A 20,346-nucleotide genomic window follows, 5' to 3' on the forward strand; every position below is an offset into this window, starting at 1 on the left:
GCCGCGCCTGCAACACGGAGACTGGACCAGTGACTAAGTTCGGGAAGGGAGAACCAGAAAATGCGGGACTCTCAAGGAAACAGCTGGAGATTTGAGAAGGTTTGATAACTTTGTTGGAAAACACACAATTAACAGGCAACTACAAATAGAATAAAATAAAATACTTAAAGGATCTACCACAGTGGTAATCTCAATACACTCTACCCCTGGTCTCAAAACAGTGTTCATAAAAAAACATCATAATCCAAGGATAAGAAAAGAAAACAAAGAAGTCACAACTATGTAGGCATGTCTTCACAATCAGTGTGAGAAATGAAACGATATCAATAACAACAAGTCTTTCCTTATAGCTCACTGTGGACCTGAGTCTCATCAAATTCAGTCACGATTCCCCAGTCACGTGATCAGGCACCCACGCAGTGAGCGATAACAGTCACGTGATCACTTCCGTCTCCAATCCGAAGAATAGTGAGTTAAGTCTGGAATCTCCTCTTGCACTCACCCAACACAATTGGTGTGCAATAGTCAATGACTGTGTGTGTTTATATCAATCCTACCACAGGCGACAGGTTCACTTGTACCAGGGGAGGAATGAGTGAAGTTCTCTATCGACATCCGAAACCAACGGGTCCTTGGGTAGCTCGCCACCTCCGCACCACGGAGGAAATCCTGAGTCCAGGTTCAGCTGTCAAAAGGGATCCACGGGAAAAAAAACCCAGCCTGCGTAACAATAAATCCTTATTGCACACAGTTCTGGCATTACAATTGTGGGTAGCCATATTTTGATGCAAACCACAACTACATCTTCCTACTATGCAACTTTTCTCACAGTGGGTTATGCATAAAGGGTTCTCACAAAACACTGAATAACTTATCATTGAACTACTTTACAAACAACAATTACGCACACTACAGTACTTAATTGCATAAAACAAAACATTCGCAGACTCAATTCACTGGGCAACATGAAATACACTCACTTTTAAGTACACAGCACTAAAACACGATTAACTTTAATACCGCCAATTAGCATCAATCAAGAATACCCGTCCCCAGTTAGCACCACTCTCAGCGACACACCCCACTGACCGGCGTGCTAATGCTAGGTTTGCTATCTTAGCTTAGCTACAGCTCCTGTTGCGTCTACTCACCAAGATGACTAGCGAACGGTCAAGCTGTATTAACTTGTCGCTCGCCGTTTCAATCGGCCTTACTTTCTCCCACAACCACTTCAGAGAAATGGGAAAAGCGCATCTCTTCACTTCGTTCCTTTCTGAAACTTCGCTCTCGTCTCGCTCGCGTCACTTGGGGTGTCCGCTCTAGCTGCACCGTGCCTGCTCGGTGAGGGGAGGGCAGGGCACATTTTCTCCCTCTAATAGGATTTTAGAAATCTCATGTAACTAGGGAAGTTAGAACTTTTCAAAATAAAATCGGAAATGTGTATTAAATCAAATAACCCCTCTTTTTTTTCTTTTTACCCTTCCCCACACAAATATAATACTGAACATTGAATAAACAGTTTGGGAAAATGTAGCTTTCTTTTCACCGGGCTACACTATGCACTCAGTAGACACAGCCAGGGGAGTTCACTGACTGGTAAAAGCAATAAATGCAGCAGCAGAAGTGTCAGAACAACATCATCTGCTCGCATTAAAGAAGAAGCAGAAAAAGCTGCACTTCTCACTCGTGCAGCAGCTTTGAAGGAGAAGCACGCTCTGGAGGAACAGGAGGAGCAACTGAGGAGGAAAAGGGAGCAGGTCGAGCTGGAAGCTGAAATAGCTGCAATTACAGCCAAATTAACAGTTCTACAAGCTGCTTCAGAATGTGGCTCACAAGCATCAGCAAACGGGATGAATTCTTATCTGGAAAAGGCTGTCAGACACGATGTATATTCCTCAAAGCTTAATCCTGCTACAAATGCATATGAACCCTTAAGGAGGAATCCTATTCCACAAGATGTGCATTTAAAATCACTGAAGGATCCAGGTCCACAGGAGAAGTTGTTAAAGATGCTGGAGAGCAACAGGCATCCGCAAAGATGCAAACTCTAAAGTCATTGAAAAGGGAAACTCAAAGGTATCAAACTCAACAACTGAAGTCACAAATTTCCCTCACAACAGCGTTTAATGAGCAATGGGCCCCAGAGTTCAAACAGCCACATGCAGATTTTGTACCCACTCCGGACATGTGCACAATAATGGAGAGACAGAATGAAATTACAACTGTCCTAGTCAAACAACGCCTCATGTCTTTACCATCAAGAGAGATTCCAATATTTAATGGTGATCCTCTTCATTATAGAGCATTTATAAGAGCATTTGACCATAATGTTGAATCAAAGGCAAACAGAGAGGGTTGTTTATATTTTTTGGAACAATTTACAAGAGGACAGCCTAGGGAGCATTCAAAGCTGTCAGCACATGGCACCAGATAGAGGCTACATCATGGCAAAGGAGCTTCTGCAGGAGCATTTTGGAAATGACTATAAGATTTCTGCAGCACATATAGAGAAAGCCCTGGCGTGGCCCTCTATAAAGTCAGAGGATGTGAATGCACTACGGTCATATTCTTTGTTCCTTCATGGCTGTTGCAATGTAATGCAAGAGCTTCAGTACATGCAAGAGCTCAATATGCCCACTAACATGAGAATGATTATGACAAAAATCCCATTTAAGCCCCATTTAAGCTGAGAGAGAAGATTAAGATTTAAGATTAAGATTTAAGATAGTGTTTATTTGTCACACGCACAGTTATACACAGTACAATGCACAGTGAAATGTATTTTGTACCTGCAACCATATATACACACATATAAATAAGAAGAATAAAAATAAAAAAATAAGCAATTCACACTATACTCTATATACTATACACTATACACACTTTTACATGGAATTATAGATTATAATATTTACATTGTGCAATAATAATCCTAAAACAGCCCAGCCACCCCGGACACTCTCTCTTCCTAAAACAGCCCAGCCACCCCGGACACTCTCTCTTCTCCCTGCTCCCATCAGGCCGGCGTTACCGCTGCCTGAGGGCTAAGACTGAAAGGTTGAAGAAGAGTTTTTACCCACAAGCCATCCGTCTGCTCCACTCTGAGCCCTAACTGGACCATTATTGCACAATGTAAATATTATAATTTATAAAAGTGTGTATAGTGTATAGTATATAGAGTATAGTGTAGAGTGTGAATTACTTTTTTTATTTTTATTCTTCTTATTTATATGTGTGTGTATATATGGTTGCAGGTACAAAATACATTTCACTGTGCATTGTACTGTGTATAACTGTGCATGTGACAAATAAACACTATCTTAATCTTAATCTTAATCTTAATAGTCCAGTTAGGGCTCAGAGTTGAGCAGACAGATGGCTTGTGGGTAAAAACTCTTCTTCAACCTTTCAGTCTTAGTCCTCAGGCAGCGGTAATGCCAGCCTGATGGGAGCAGGGAGAAGAGAGAGTGTCCAGGGTGGCTGGGCTGTTTTAGGATCTTCATGGCCCTCAGCCTGCACTGCTTGGTGTAAATGTCCTGCAGGTTGGGGAGGGTGGTTCTGATGGTCCGTTCAGCTGAACGAACCACCCTTTTTAGAGCCATGAAGTCCTGCTTAGTGCAGTTTCCCATCCAGGTGGTGATGCTCCCACGCATGATGCTCTCGATGGTGCAGGTGTAAAAGTTCCTGATCACCTTGAGTGAGAGCTTGAAGTCTCTCAGCCGCCTGAGGAGGTAGAGACGCTGTCTGGCCTTCTTCACAGTGATGTTAATGTGATGAGTCCAGGACAGGTCCTGTGAGATGGTCACTCCCAGGTATTTGAAAGTGTCCACTCTTTCCACCTCAGCACCACTGATGACAAGTGGATGGTAATCCCTCTGCTGCTTCCTGCTGAAGTCCATAATCAGTTCCTTCGTTTTGCTGACATTGAGCAGGAGGTGGTTCTTCTGGCACCAGTTCTCCAGGTGGAAGACCTCTTTCCTGTAGGCTGTCTCCTCATTGTGGGAGATTAGTCCCACAACAGCAGTGTCGTCAGCAAACTTGATGATGACGTTGGACTCTGACGTGGCCTCGCAGTCATGGGTGTACAGTGAGTACAGCAGAGGGCTGAGCACACAGCCCTGGGGGGATCCGGTGTTGAGGGTGAGGGAGGATGAGGTGAGGTGACCCACTCGTACCACCTGTGGTCTGCTGGTCAGGAAGCTGTGAACCCACCTGCACAGGGATGGGCCCAGGCCCAGGTCCAGCAGCTTAGAGACCAGCCTGGAGGGAACTATGGTGTTGAATGCTGAGCTGTAATCTACAAACAGCACTCTCACATAGTTCCCCTTACTGGTGTCTGTGTGCGAAAGGGTCTGGTGGAAGAGGAAGGATATGGCGTCATCTGTGGATCTGTCTGGCCGGTATGCAAACTGTAGTGGGTCGAGGGTGGTGGGCAGTGAGGAGGTGATGAATGTCTTGATGAGTCTCTCAAAACATTTCATCACCACAGAGGTGAGCGCTATGGGCCTGAAGTCATTGGGGCTGCTGGGGTGTGGTTTCTTTGGGACAGGGACTATGATGGACTTTTTAAAGCAGGTGGGAATCACACACAGTTTCAGTGAGAGGTTGAATATCAGTGTAAACACAGGTGCCAGCTGGTCAGTGCAGGTCTTAAGGACACGTCCACTAATACCGTCTGGTCCAGCCGCTTTTCTGGTGTTTACACTTCTAAACGCCCTCCTCACGTTGCGCTCAGTCACAATTAGTGTCTCCGCCCCTCCGGCCGGGAGCGCAGCAGGCTGTCGGCTTCCCGACTCGAAGCACGCGAAGAAGTTGTTGAGTTCATCAGCCAGAGAAGCATTGGCATTCACCGGGGATGTGTGTGGTGCTTTGTAGTCCGTGATGGTGCGTAGTCCCTGCCACAGTACCCTGGAGTCAGACTGTTGTAGTTGCTGTTCCAGTCTGCGGCTGTAGCGATGTTTGGCCTCTTTCACCACTCTGCGGACGTTGTATGATGCAACCTTGTAGTACTCCATGTTCCCAGAGGCGAGGCCGGAGTTGTAGGCAACGGTGTGGGACCTCAGAGCGTTGCAGACAGATTTATCAACCCACGGCTTCTGGTTGGGAAAGGTCCTGATGGTCCTCCTAAGCGAAGTGTCATCAGCAACTTTCCCAATAAATCCCACAACAGTTTCCGTAAACTCCTCGATGTCTCCGCCCGCGCTGCTGCGAAACATGTCCCAGTCGGTTGAATCCAACGCACCCTGCAGAGCGGTCTCTGTTTGGTCAGACCACCGTGTCACTTCTCTCACAGCAGGGGGTTCCTGCCTGAGCCTTTGTTTGTATTTCGGCATGAGAAGGACAGAGGTGTGATCTGACTTCCCAAAGGGCGGAAGAGGCTTTGCTTTGTAGCCCTCTTTGAATGGAGAGTAGCAGTGGTCTAGGGTCCTCTCTCCTCTGGTGGGGCAGTCTATGTGTTGAGTAAACTCCGGTATCACCTTTTTCACGTTTGCACTGTTAGTCCCCGGCTACGATGAGAGCCGCATCATGCTGGTTAGCCTGATAGGTGGAAATAGCCTCATGTAGCTCGGATAGTGCAGTGTTTGTGTCCGCCTGAGGTGGAATATAGACGGCACTGAAGATGACCGAAGTGAACTCGCGGGGCAGGTAGTGGGGCGGCATTTCAGGGTTAGGAGCTCCAGGTTAGGCGAACATGATTGTTTCAGGGGGACAACATTCCTACTGTCACACCAGTTGTTATTAATCATTAGGCACACACCTCCTCCTCTTGATTTTCCAGACTCACTCGTTCTGTCCGTGCAATGAACACTGAAGAATTCCGCCGGCTGTACGGCATGGTCCGGTATGAGGGGGGTCAGCCATGTCTCCGTGAGACAGATGATGTTGCAGTCCCTTATGTCCCTCAGAAACTGTATCCTGGCCCTGAGTTCGTCCAGCTTGTTATCCAGTGACTGGACATTAGCCAACATGATGCTCGGCAGTGGCGTTTGGTGCGCTCTACGCCTCAGCCTCTCTCTTACGCCGGCTCTTTTCCCTAGGGGCCTTGTCGGTGACCTGGGTGCGCCGCGCCCTCGTTTGTTTGAGCTGGCCCACTGGCGCAGGATCTCCTGGGGCCAAGCCGGGTCGGGAGAAAAAGGTGTCAGAATACAGCCAGAGTGCTGTATTCTGATATTAAAAAGAGTCTGTCTGTCATACATGATATGACACAGAGCAGGCGGAATTATAAAGTCGAAAATTAAAGCTAAAGCTAATATATACAGACAAAGCGTAGGAGCAGGTACGACGGCTGCTGACCTCACCGGCGCCATCTTGGTGTATCGTAGCTCATGATATTTTGGAAAGATCTAGCCATAAAGCACAATTTCATGACCTGATAGCGTTTGTTGAAAGACAAGTGAAGATCCTCTGTGCCCCACTTTTTGGTGACATCAAGGACACTTTGTGTAGTCCAGTAGAATGGAGTGCTAGCCGGTCTAAGCCTCTATTGAAACCCATAAAGACTAAATGTAATAGCTTTGCAACCAATTTTGCTATGCCAGATGCTAAAGGTGAAAGGGGAAGTTTACATTCAGAGAATGCATGCATGTGTTGCTCACAGGATCATCCCTTGGAAGAGTGTTCCCAGTTTGTACGCAAGAAGCATAGTGTTAAAATCCTCTTTTTGAGGGAGAGGGGTATTAGTTTTGACTGTCTGTGCAGTGGACAAAAAAGCAAGGAGTGTCATAGTCCTGGGCCGGTGGCCAAGTGTTTTGTGTTCTTTTGGTGCTATTTCAGTTATTTTCTTGGATTATGTTTAGTTCTCTTTTGTATTCCTGTATATTTCTAGTCCCTTGTTTCCCTGTGTCAAGTCTACGTGTACCTGGTCTAGTCACTTCCTGTTTTATTTTGACAGTCTTGTGGTCCCCGTGCTTTGTGTTTAGTTTTGCTTCCTCCGTTATAAGTTTCATTTGCTTCACCTGCTGTGCCCTTGTGTTTCTTCTTGCCCTGATTACCTAATGTGTATTTAAGCCCCCAGTTTTCTTCTGTTCTTTGTCATGTCATCGTCTATGCATCCGTTTGTGTGTGTTCACCGTCCTTTGTATCCTGTGGTTTAATTCTGGCTTCAGCCCAGCCCAGTTCAGTTGTTTTGTTCATTTCAATAAATTACACTAAGTTCATCACTACCGAGTCCTGCTTTTTGGGGTTTTCCTGCTCCTGCCACACACAAGCCATGACAAGGAGTGCGACAGGCAATTAGCTTGCAAGTTTTGTGGCAAGTGCATCCTAGTATTCTTCACATTAATAAGCCAAAGAGCAACATTAGCACTGAAAAAACAAATACCACACCCGTTTCCTCTGAAACATGTGGCCACACAGGGGCTGGAAAGGATGAGGCCATTCTGTCCATCCTGCCAGTGAAGATTAAATCGTATAAAGGAGGAAAGGTGATACAAATCTATGCCTTTCTTGATCCTGGCAGTTCAGCAACTTTTTGTTCAGAACATCTAATGCGACAGATTACTGGCAGGAGAAGTAGTTTCCTGCTACGCACGATGGGGCAGGAAAAGGTTGCCTCTACTAATGTTTTAAATGGATTGAAGGTTTCAGGCCTGTACAATTACATCTTTTATAGTCTCCCAGAGGTATTCACACAGCCCAAAATGCCCGTGACAACAGATAACATTGTGACACAGGAAATGTTGGCAAAGTGGCCATACCTCTCTGACATTCATATCTCTTATATAACAGCAGACATTGGCTTGCTGATTGGCACTAATGCCCCCCAGTTATTGGAACCATGGGAGGTCGTCAATAGTCAGCAGAATGGTCCACATGCTGTTAGAACTGTACTGGGCTGGGTCGTAAATGGTCCATTGAGAGAAAGGGATAACAACAGCACTCAAAAAGTAAGTTCAGTGGCCGCTGTTAATAGGATCTCTGTAGGCAGATTGGAAGAAATGTTGACCAACCAGTGCAATCACAATTTTAATGAAAAGATTGTGGAGGAAAGGGGAAGGTCAAGAGAGGACCTCAGGTTTATAGAGATTATGGACCAGTCGGTATATCTTCAGGATGGACATTACAGTCTGAAAATGCCATTTAGGAATGACCAGCTTACCTTACCCAACAACTGTGCAATGGTTAACCCCTTAACTGGCAGCAAAAAAATCACCTGAAACAACTACATAACACCCTCTGGTTATTATTGGCTCATTAAAACCCATTTCATAGCCTATTAACCGGCCGCGTCTGGTCCGCGGGCCGAATGAAGTGCATTTATATGGCAGGCTAGACCCGCCCATTTTGATTGACACCTCATTCGGCCAATCATGTTAAGAAATAGGTTTCCCAGAGCCAATAATACTCAGAGGGCGTCACGTAGCTTTGTCAGGTGATTTGGTGAAGCCAATTACATGATTGGCCGAATGACGTGTCAATAAAAATGGGAGGGTCTAGCCTGCCATATAAAAGGGACTACAAACGGCCCGTCAACGGGCCCTGGCCAGTTAAGGGGTTAAGCAAAGACTGCTTGGATTGAAAAGAAAGTTTGAGAAAAATGAAACATTTTACAGGAAATACACCAGTGTCCTCAATGATGTAATTGAAAAGGGTTATGCCGAGAGGGTGCCCCAAAGCCAGCTGGATGGTAGAGTCAGAAAGGTCTGGTATCTTCCCCATCATGGTGTAACGCATCCAAGGAAAGGTACCTTGAGAGTTGTGTTCGACTGTGGAGCAGAATACCAGGGAACGTCACTGAATAGTCAGCTTTTACAAGGTCCAAACCTTACAAGATTTCTGTTGGGGGTAATCACTAGATTTAGGGAAGAGCCCATAGCATTAATGGGTGATATACAGTCGCTGTTTCATCAGGTAAAGGTGGCTGAGGAAGACAGAGATTTCCTGCATTTCCTGTGGTGGGACGGGAGCAATATGGACAAAATGGCTGAGTACAGAGTGGTGGTTTGTGTGCCTTGTGCGCACAATGACAATGAGTTGAATCTAATCTAATCTAATCCACCATTAGAAACTCAACTAAAGTCTCTCACTGGAGATATGTCAATACCAAGGACAACCCAGCTGATGATGCTTCCTGGGGGATGAAAGTAAGTGATTTGCTGAATGATGGAAGATGGATTGAAGGCCCAAAATTTCTTTTCAAGCCAGAAGAAGATTGGCCAGCAAAAACAACAGAGTTGGCTATACCAGGTGATGATCCCTAAGTGAGGAGAAATGTCGCTGTGAATGCAACAATTATTGAAAGCCCAAATGCTATGGATTGGCTTATATCCTACTTCTCAGATTGGAGGAAATTCAAAGTAGTAGTTGGGTGGTTCCTCCGTCTGAGGAGTATTCTTCTGGGTCTGAAACAGAGAAGGAAGGAGTTACAGGATGCAGGTTGTTCAGTTAACCATGTTCGGTTAGAGATGGGAAGATTTAAAGAAGCAGTACGAGGTCAAACCTTATTACCAGAAGAACTTGTGAAAGCAGAAATTTTCATCATTCGCTACAGCCAACGACAAAGATTTGAGGAAGAGATAGCAGCATTGTCTGCTGGGAAGTCTGCGGCAAGAGGCAGTATCATTTACAACTAGACCCATTTCTGGAAGATGGACTATTGAGGATTGGTGGTCGTTTGAGCAGGGCAGCGTTGCCAGAGGAAATAAGACATCCTCTTCTCCTGTCGAAAGATCAGTATATCTCTACTCTCATATTAAGGGCCATTCATCAACAGACAGGTCACAGTGGGAGGAGTCAAATATTGTCTACGTTGTGCAGAAAGTTCTGGATTACTAATGCCAACTCAGCTGTGAGAAAGCTTATTTCCCAGTGTTGCATTTGTCGACGTTATAACAGCAGGATAGGAGAGCAGAAAATGGCAGACTTGCCAAAGGAAAGAGTTCTACCTGATCTCCCACCATTTACAAACATCAGAGTTGATTATTTCGGACCTATCGAAGCGAAGAGAGGACGAAGTCGTTGCAAACGCTACGGTGTCATCTTCACATGTCTTGCAAATAGAGCCGTGCATTTAGAAGTGGCATCGTCATTGGATACTGATGCATGTATTAATGCCTCACGAAGATTCGTTAGCTGAAGAGGCCAAGTTACCAGTATGCGTTCAGATAATGGCACAAATTTTGTGGGGGCAGAGAGAGCTTAGGGAGGCTCTAAAGGCTTTGAATCAGGACAAAATACAAAGCGCTTTACTAGGAGAGGGCATCGAATGGCATTTTAATCCACCTGCTGCATCACATCATGGCGGAGTATGGGAGTGTGTTATATGCATGGTGAGGAAAGTTCTTTCATCTGTTCTTCATCTACAAACTTTAAATGATGACAGATTCCATACAGTGCTATGTGAGGCTGAGGCCATATTAAACGATCGTCCGATCACTAAACTCTTTGACAATCCCAATGATCTAGAACCACTTGCGCCAAACCACCTTCTTCTGATGAAAGGCAAACCAGTTATGGCCCCTGGACTGTTTAATAAGGAGGATCTCTATTCAAGAAGGTGGTGGAGACAGGTTCATTATATCGCTGATCTTTTCTGGAAAAGATGAACTCAGGCGTACTTGCCACTGCTCCAAGAGCGGCAAAAATGGAACCAGAAACAGAGAAGTTTTGTTCCTGGAGATATTGTGATAGTGGTGGATACTACAGCTCCTCGGGGAACCTGGCTGCTGGGCAGAGTTTTGAAAACATTCCCTGATAAACAAGGATTTGTCCGTTCTCTGCAGCTCCAAAGACAAATATACTAGAAAGACCAGTGACGAAGCTTTGTCTGTTGCAGGAAGCCACAAATGATTAAGGTTTTGGTAGTTCAATATGATTTTGGCTGGTTCATGTTCAGATGTAATTTGATGTAATGTATGATGTAAATCATGTATGATGTGCATAAATGGCTCTATGAAATATTTGGAATGTAATTGTTATGCCAGGCCATTAACAATTAGGGGCCGGTGTGTAAGAGCCATTTCTTGTTTTTTATTTTGATTTACATTGTTTGATTGTAGTTGAGTGTCTGCGTACTAGGGGGCGGTACAAGGTGACAGGTTAAATAGGTTTGTGAATAATGACAATCAGGTGTGCTGTTGGCCAGGAGGAAGCACACAGTTTTTTAACCGTCACCGTAGTTTTAGGTTGTGGGTGGCCAGCAATTGGGCCTTTCTTTAGTTGCACGCAATTGATTGTGTTGAACCATTAAGTGCTTATTTGTTATGGACACATTGCAAAATAAAATGAGACAAACTTCACTTCAAGGATTTGTGGATGGCACTCATTTTTTAACCAACAGAGACGCATCAGGCAAGCAATCACGCCAACATAGCAGCCCCTCGGTAGTGGCCTGTAAAGTGGTGAATCAAGTCACTACACAGTCATTTTTCAAACTTTTTGGCTGCTATCCTCCAACATTTTTGAGTTTGAGTTTTGATGCACAATGAATCGTGGAATATGGTAGGCCACGAAGGATACACCGGACCCATCCTTCAAATATGAAAAAAGACGGACACATTTGTCAACCGCATTTAGAGGAGTCTTCGAATTTGGACAGCCTTCGTTGCTTCACTGTGACGTAATCGGCCTACAAATGCGGCCTTTGAAGGATGTGGCCCCTGAATTTGGACACAGCTCACGATTCCTCTTCCTGTACCCAACCACAGAAACACTGTAAAAACTGAGCACGTATATGAGTAACATCCCTGTATTCCCTTATATATACAGCACACACAGAAGAACTGCCTCATTCATTCCAGCATCCATCGCATCAGAGAACTAATGAGATTACTAGTGAGGTTAACTAGTGTTCATTAGTTGAATCAATGAGATTAATCCAACTAATGAACACCATGCATGTATGTGTGCCAGTAGTATTAAAAGCATCATCACTGTGACAATGTTCATCTCTGACGAGTTCAATGAATGTTTCATTATCAGCCACTTCGAATTCCTACGATATGCTAAATAATGTGTTAATGAAAGGAATCAATGTAACTGCAAACAGATCATCACGGACAAACGCAGACATGCAGTGGATGAGACACATGGGAATCCAGGGAGGTTACCTGGACCAAAACACTGTGTGGCAGGGGCACAGCTATATACTTTCTGTGGTGTATGCGGACACATTTTTAGCCCCCCCCCCCGCCCCCCAACCCAACCCACCCCACGTGAATACACACACCAATTTTTTTCAAACACCCCCCCCCCACCCCACCCCCCGAGAGTGGGGGTGGGGTCGGGGGGGTTGCTTATTAATGCTAATGCTAATTAATGCTAATGGTAATGCTAATTAGCAAGCTAATGCTAACAGCTAACAGGTCATCTTTGTAAACAGCAGTACACGCACCAAAATGACACGTGGCGTGCATCAGCATGCATACCTGTCAAGTCTCCCATTTTGGCCAGGAAATTCCCATATTTTACCCCTCTGTCCCACCATCATCCCATATTTTTATTTTCCCGTAATTTTCCCTATTTTCAATTTTCAATTTTCAATTTTTTTAAAGCATTCCTGTGCCGCTCCAAACTGAATTGCCACTAGGTTATCACTACGTTACTGCCGACAGCAGGAACAACCCTGTAAAAACAACTGGACCTCTGGCTCAGTGTTGCCAACTTAGCATTTTTTTCCCCATAAACCGACAGCAATATCCTCTGCTGTCACCATGTTTTGAGTACATAAATCCTTCTTACTACTAGGGATGACACAATACCACTTTTTTATGTTCAATACGATATGTTACATTTGGATATCTGCCAATACAGATATAAATCAGATCTTTTTTTTTTAAATTGTTTTTAAATGCCTGGATCAGTTTTTTATATAAGTCAATAGTCTCTCTCACACAAAAAAAATAAAACACAATATCAAAATTTTATGTTGTGTTTCCTCCTGTAGGCTCACCACCCGCAGGAGGTGTCGTAGGGGTCGGGTGCAGTGTGTGTCGGGCAGTGGCCGAGGGCGGAGGCCCTGGCGGACCGATCCCCAGCTATCGAAACTGGCTATTGGGACATGGAATGTCACCTCTCTGGTGGGGAAGGAGCCTGAGCTAGTGCGTGAGGTTGAGAGATACCAGCTAGATATAGTTGGGCTCACCTCAACGCATGGCCTGGTCTCTGGAACCAGTCTCCTGGAGAAGGGCTGGACTCTGTTCCAGTCTGGAGTTGCCCTCGGTGAGAGGCAGCGAGCTGGGGTGGGTATTCTTGTATCCCCCCGGCCTAAAAAGTTTACACCGGTGGACGAGAGGGTAGTTTCCCTGTGCCTTCGGGCTGGGGAACGGGTCCTGACTGTTGTTTGTGCTTATGCACCGAATGACAGTTCAGAGTACCCACCCTTTTTGGAGTCACTGGGCGGGGTGCTGGAGAGTGCTCCATCTGGGGACTCCATAGTCTTGCTGGGAGACTTCAACGCTCACGTGGGCAATGACAGTGAGACCTGGAGGGGCGTGATTGGGAGGAACGGCCTGCCCGATCTGAACCAGAATGGTGTTTTGTTATTGGACTTCTGTACAAACCACAGTTTGTCCATAACGAACACCATGTTCGAACATAAGGATGTCCATAAGTGCACATGGCACCAGGACACCCTAGGTCGCAGGTCGATGATCGATTTTGTAATCGTATCATCAGATCTGCGGCCGTATGTTCTGGACACTCGGGTGAAGAGAGGAGCTGAGCTGTCAACTGATCACCACCTGGTGGTGAGTTGGATTAGGTGGCGGGTGAAGATGCTGGACAGACCTGGCACACCTAAACGTATTGTGAGGGTGTGCTGGGAATGCCTGGCAGAAGCCCCAGTCCGGGAGATCTTCAACTCCCACCTCCGGCAGAACTTCGACAGCATTCCGAGGGAGGCTGAGGACATTGAGTCTGAATGGACCATGTTCCGCACCTCCATTGTTGAGGCTGCTGCTCAGAGCTGTGGCTGCAAGGTGGTTGGTGCCTGTCGTGGTGGTAACCCCCGAACCAGATGGTGGTCACCGGAGGTGAAGGGAGCCATCAAGCTGAAGGAGTCCTATCAGGCTTGGTTAGCCTGTGGGACTCCGGAGGCAGCTGACAGGTATCGGCAGGCCAAGCGGAATGCAGCTTGGGCAGTGGCCGAAGCAAAAACTCGGGTGTGGGAGGAGTTCGGTGATGCTATGGAAAAAGACTTTCGGACGGCATCGAAGCGATTCTGGCAAACCGTCAGGCGACTCAGGAGGGGAAAGCAGTGCTCCACTCACACGGTTTATAGTGCAGGTGGGGTGCTGCTGACCTCAACTGAGGCTATAGTCAGACGGTGGAAGGAATACTTCGAGGACCTCCTGAATCCCACTGACACGCCTTCTGTAGTGGAAGCAGAGTCTGGGGATGAGGGAGATGACCTGACCATCACTGGGGGTGAGGTCACTGAGGCAGTTAAACAACTCTTTGGTGGCAAGGCCCCTGGGGTGGACGAGATTCGCCCTGAGTTCCTGAAGGCTCTGGATGTTGTAGGGCTGTCTTGGTTGACACGCCTCTGCAACATCGCGTGGAGATCTGGGGCAGTGCCAATGGATTGGCAGACCGGGGTGGTGGTCCCCATCTTTAAGAAGGGAGACCGGAGGGTGTGCTCCAACTTTCGGGGGAATCACACTCCTCAGCCTCCCCGGTAAGGTCTATGCCAGGGTGCTGGAAAGGAGGGTCCGTCCGTTAGTCGAACCTCGGATCCAGGAGGAACAATGCGGTTTTCGTCCTGGTCGCGGAACGCTGGACCAGCTCTTTATCCTCTCAAGGATATTTGAGTGTGCGTGGGAGTTTGCCCAACCAGTCTACATGTGCTTTCTGGACTTGGAGAAGGCATTTGACCGTGTCCCTCGGGGTGTCCTTTGGGAGGTTCTGCGGGAGTATGGGGTGTCTGGCCCGTTGTTGCGGGCCATTCAGTCCTTGTACAACCACAGTGAGAGCTTGGTCCGTATAGCCGGTAATAAGTCGGATTCGTTTCCTGTGGGTGTTGGACTCCGTCAGGGCTGCCCTTTGTCACTGATTCTGTTAATAATTTTTATGGACAGAATTTCTAGGCGTAGCCAGGTGGTGGAAGGCTTCTTCCTTGGTGGCCTCAGAGTCTCATCTCTGCTTTTTGCGGATGATGCGGTTCTGTTGGCTTCATCAGGGGGGGGCCTCCACCTCGCAGTGGAACAGTTCGCAGCCGAGTGTGAAGCGGCCGGCATGAGAATTAGCACCTCTAAGTCTGAGGCCATGGTCCTCAGCCGGAAAAAGGTGGAGTGCCCTCTCCAGCTCAGGAAAGAGTTCTTGCCCCAAATGGAGGAGTTCAAGTATCTCGGGGTCTTGTTCACGAGTGATGGAAGAAGGGAGCGGGAGATCGACAGACGGATCGGGGCTGCTTCTGCAGTGATGCGGACGCTGCACCGGTCTGTCGTGGTGAAGAGAGAGCTTAGTGTAAAAGCGAAGCTCTCGATTTATCGGTCGATCTACGTTCCTACCCTCACCTATGGTCACGAGCTTTGGGTAGTGACCGAAAGAATAAGATCGCGAATACAAGCAGCAGAAATGAGTTTCCTTCGAAGGGTGGTTGGCCTCTCCCTTAGAGATAAGTGTGGCCATCCGGGAGGGGCTCAGAGTACAGCCGCTGCTCCTCCACATCGAAAGGAGCCAGTTGAGGTGGCTCGGGCAGCTGATTAGGATGCCTCCTGGCCGCCTCTTGGGTGAGGTGTTCCGGGCATGTCCCACCAGGAGGAGGCCCCATGGTAGACCCAGGACACGCTGTAGGGATTATATCTCTCGGCTGGCCTGGGAACGCCTTGGGGTCCCTCTGGATGAGCTGGAGGAGGTGGCTGGGGAGAGGGAAGCCTGGGCTTCTTTGCTTAGGCTCCTGCCCCCGTGACCCGGCCCCGGATAAGCGGGAGAGAATGGATGGATGGATGGATGGATGGATGGATGGATGGATGGATATTGTGTTTTAATTATTGTACAGTACCTTTCTATCTGTGAAAAGCACTATATAAATAAACTAGGGGTGGGACTCGATTAAAAAAATTAATCGAATTAATTACAAGCTTTGTAATTAATTAATCGAAATTAATCGCATTTTAATCGCATTTCAATATTTAACATGATAAATATTAATTTAAGTTTAGTTGATGAATGAATCAATATATATAAGCTTAAACTTCAAGATTTTGTTCATTTTCCCACCAGTCTACTACACAGACCAACGAAGGGTGGAAGTGCTCCTGTGATAAACTCCTGAAATTAAAGTTAAGCATCATAACTGGATAGTTTTATTCAACATTAATGTCTCACTTGTTATAATGGAAATTAATCATTCTCTCAGCTGTATTCCTTGATGTTGAAATGTGTTATGCTTGTTTTAACAGCTTATTTTGAATTAAAGACTTAAAATTAAACCACAAAAAGGAGAAAAAGTTCGTTCTCAGTTTAACAGCTGCTTTACACAGCTGTGCTTCGCACTCACGGTTGCTAGGCGACATGAGCTACGCAGAGGTGACAGCAGGCGACGCTGATATGAAGGCTAGATGCTCACTTCCGGCCTTTGTGCGCTGCGAAAGACGTGGGCCGGGTCCTTCGCAGGATGCAGCCCCTAATTTGGACATTTTGCGTCGATATAATCTGTATGCCTGGAACTCGTGCACTGAGAAATGTTCCACGGTGCAAAGTGCGATTAAAATGCGTTAAAAATTTTAACGCGTTAATTTCCCTGTAATTAATTAATCGAAATTAACGCGTTAAAGTCCCACCCCTAAAATAAACTTTACTTACTTAGTTACAACAATTGCTCTATCACCTGAATCATGTTGCTTCTATGTGAGAAGGTTATGCATTGGCTTATGGCATGTTGCAAATTTCATTAGGGCTGCAACTATTGATACTACTACAGTAGTACTGCAGTTTTTCCCTGTGTGAAACAAACAGGGTGGATGGAGCAGCTATAAAGTTCTCTTTTCTTCACTTACTGACCAGATGGTTGATGAAGGCCCTCCAGATTTTCCCCAGTAAAGGTTTAATGGTGGTTACAGGGGTGACCTAGAAAAACATTTCGTTCTGCTCCATCTGAGCTCACCGGCTCCACCTCTGCACTTGTGCAGACAAATTGCACGTAAAACAGCTGATTGCTGTTGTTGCTTATCAGTGTTTATGTTGAAAAATTGGGGGCTGCGAGAGCGTAATCTTGTAATTCTTTATATTCACAAGCATTCTCCTGAATACGTTTCTACTGCAGGTCTATATTTAGTCACTAATCAGGGATTAAAGTATAAAAAAAAAATATTTTGACGGGGAAGGGGTCCTTCCAGTACCGGACGATCACCAGTGCTAATAGCTGCGCTCGCTAGCAGTATGTCCGGGAGCTGAAGTAGAGAAAGAAATAACAGCTGAAATTCTCAGCACAACACACAAACACAGCAGAGAGCGGTGGGGGCGTGGAAAAACATGTCAGCGATTATCCTCTTAGTCTCAAAGGGAATCCGTCGCAGCGACGGAGAACTTTATAGAATCTGAGGAGGTTGTTTTCTAACTCCTGATCCCCACTCCATTCCGGTAGGTGGCGTAATGCAGCTCTAAACTGGTTTGGTCAACCACAAACCCACAAGAAGAAGACGATAGAGCACTGTAGTGCAGCTAATGTGAGCGAAATGCTATTTGATGTATCGGATTCCATTTTTTAAAATTTCTTTCCGATATCCGATCCAGTAATTTAGGCCAGAATCGGACCGATACCAATACTTAATATTGGATCAGCGTATCCCTACTTACTACGTCCCTTCGTACGCTTTGGCATCGCCCAGCCCTCACTTCGACTCCACCCTTAAACCCCTGGACCTCACCTAAACACCAAGCCTGCCCACCCACTCCCTCCGCTCCCATCCCCAGTCCTCACTTCGGCCTTTATCAACCTTGGAGACAGGTGACAGCAAGTTTTCTTACACAAGTTGGCAACAGTGGCCCAGATAAAGTAGAGGGTTGAATGTAGCTAGGGGTCTCACCCCACAGTGTTTTCATTAAATTTGATATTCTAACATTAAACAATATGGGACAAAATTGATGTATGTAATGTAGGTCTAGGCAAAGCATTGAATATTAAGTTATTTCATAAAGTTTATTTGTAGTTCTAAACATATTTATGGTGTTTTGTTTTGTTTTTTTCACTTTTTGTCTCTCCAAAGATGATTTTCCTCTCTCCTGCAGCCTCGATTGTAACTACAGTACATCCATATGAACAGTTATGCAAATTAGGCAATGACGTCATATAGTGACCTCTATTTTCAGCAGCGGAAAATTTCCCATATTTTTAAATACAAAACTTGACAGGTATGCAGCATATCGCAGCTCTCAGTTTCCTGTTTGGATCTTTATTCCAGCACTGAAGCTGTGGCTCTTTTTTCTGAGATCATTTAACTCCAAGTATGAACAGTCACGGGGTTATGATGTCAACGTTTATGGAAACAACCAACACAACTATAACCACAGCCAAAGGTGGCAGCAGCAAAACAAACCACAGCAGCTGTGGCCATCTTTTATTTACAGTCCAACTGTTTGGGGACTCTGTGTGTGTGTGTGTGTGTGTGTGTGTGTGTGTGTGTGTGTGTGTGTGTGATGCTCAGTCTGTACAGTTTCTCTGCAGCTCAGTTACTCAGTTATTAAGTATTTGTATACAACTGTACTGTGATGATACCACAGTACTGTGGTTGTATGTTTACTGCAGTACTGTGGTAGTATCGTACTGCAGATACAGTACTGCAGTACTGTGGTAATATTACAGAACATTATTAGTGCTGTTGTTTGACCTCCAAAGCAGAGCAAACCCAAACAATCGCCTGCAAACCATCTGATCGACCACTTATTATGATCACCTGACATACAGGTGACGCCTTCAGCTCACCATGATGATGATGATGATGAAGGTAGGCTGTGGAGGAATGCGGATCTCTCCGTTTCTACGTCATTGCGCCGGTCTGACGCACGCGGTTCTATATTTACACACGCGTGGGACATGTGCACGCGCGTGTTTTACCGCGACCAACACGCGCGCATATAGCATGAAGATAAACGATGTTTCTGCACCACCACCACCACCACCATCATCATCATCATCCTCCTCCTCTTCAAACTTCTGGTGGCTTTACGGCGATCAAACGGACACGCGCGTGTTACCGCGGCTCCGGGAGCAGCGCTAATGAAGATGGAGGCTGATGATGATGATGACGGTGGAATGCTACAGTGATGCAGGTGATGAACATGATGAAGGTGCGTTTTCTGTTCTTACCGTCGGCTCACCGACCGTCTGACTCCGTCACCCACCGACCAACCGACCGTTGCTGTTTACCGATGGACTGACGGAGCCGCTCCTCCTCCTGCTCTACGTCTTCCTCCTCCTCTTCCTCCTCAGTCTGAGCTGCTCACAGCGGATCCCCCCACCCCACCCCACGGCACAACCGGACACTTAAAATTTTTTTAATGATTCAGTTAGAAATGAACCTGATCAGTAACCCGATCGATCGCTGAGAAAACGTCTGATTTTACTTTCGATGCTTCATTTTACAGCCACAACGTATCCATGACAACCGTACACTTCCTGTTTCTGACACGGTTCGCAGGAGGAAGACCTGTTGTTAAAAAAGCCTTCCAATGTTCCCAGCTCACAGACCAGTACAGACCACAACACACCAGTACAGAACATAACAGACCAACCCCTCTGCGGTACACGGCACTGATTATTGTGGGATGTTTTGTCTGTAACGTTCAGTGAATGCAGGTCAGAGGCTCATCATCATCATCATCAGTCATGGAGCTGAAGACAAAAATAAAATACTGCAGCACACACGTACACACAGACTGGTGCTATTATAGAAACACAGTTTCTATGGTAACTGATGTGCTGAATTCCTGCAGAAGTGTTCCCACGGTGACACAGCTCCTTACCTCGTTTATACACACACACACTGAGAGGATGGTGTTTTGCTGACAGAGCTGCAGTGAAACAGTGATAGTAGTACTACAGGAACATGTCTTTCTCTCTCTCTCTCTCACACTCACACACACACAGACACAGTTTTACTGTGTCTGTGTGTGTCTGGTCACTATTAGCATCTCGACAGATCAGCTGATGATCTGTTTTTGATGAACATGCTGCAGCCTCTTCTCCACCACAGTCAGAAACCTTCATCAGTGATGGTGAAGCACCACCATCATCATCATCTTCCTCCTCCTCACAGAGGCACTGAAACAGGTGTGTTCTCCAGTCCCTGTTTAGGTTCTCTCCAGGTTCTCCAGTTCCGCCCTCAGGCTAAATACATGCTCATTAGGTTAATTGGTGATAATAAACTGGCCAGTGGGTGAATGATGGTCCGTCTCTGTGTCAGACTG

At 46.2% G+C, this 20,346-nt stretch overlaps 1 protein-coding gene across 2 annotated transcripts in view; it reads right to left on the reverse strand.

The window, feature by feature from the left end:
- Positions 1-19,480, reverse strand: part of ankrd34a (ankyrin repeat domain 34A) — a 50,227-nt gene extending 30,747 nt beyond the window's left edge. For both annotated transcript variants that reach the window (XM_030750783.1, XM_030750782.1), the window contains exon 1: positions 19,247-19,480. The gene's annotated coding sequence lies outside the window, so the exon portion shown is untranslated. The remainder of the gene's footprint in view (positions 1-19,246) is intronic.
- Between the last annotated feature and the right edge of the window lie 866 nt (positions 19,481-20,346).

Source organism: Archocentrus centrarchus, chromosome 16 (assembly GCF_007364275.1).
Source record: "Archocentrus centrarchus isolate MPI-CPG fArcCen1 chromosome 16, fArcCen1, whole genome shotgun sequence".
In the NCBI taxonomy this organism is placed as follows: domain Eukaryota; kingdom Metazoa; phylum Chordata; class Actinopteri; order Cichliformes; family Cichlidae; genus Archocentrus; species Archocentrus centrarchus.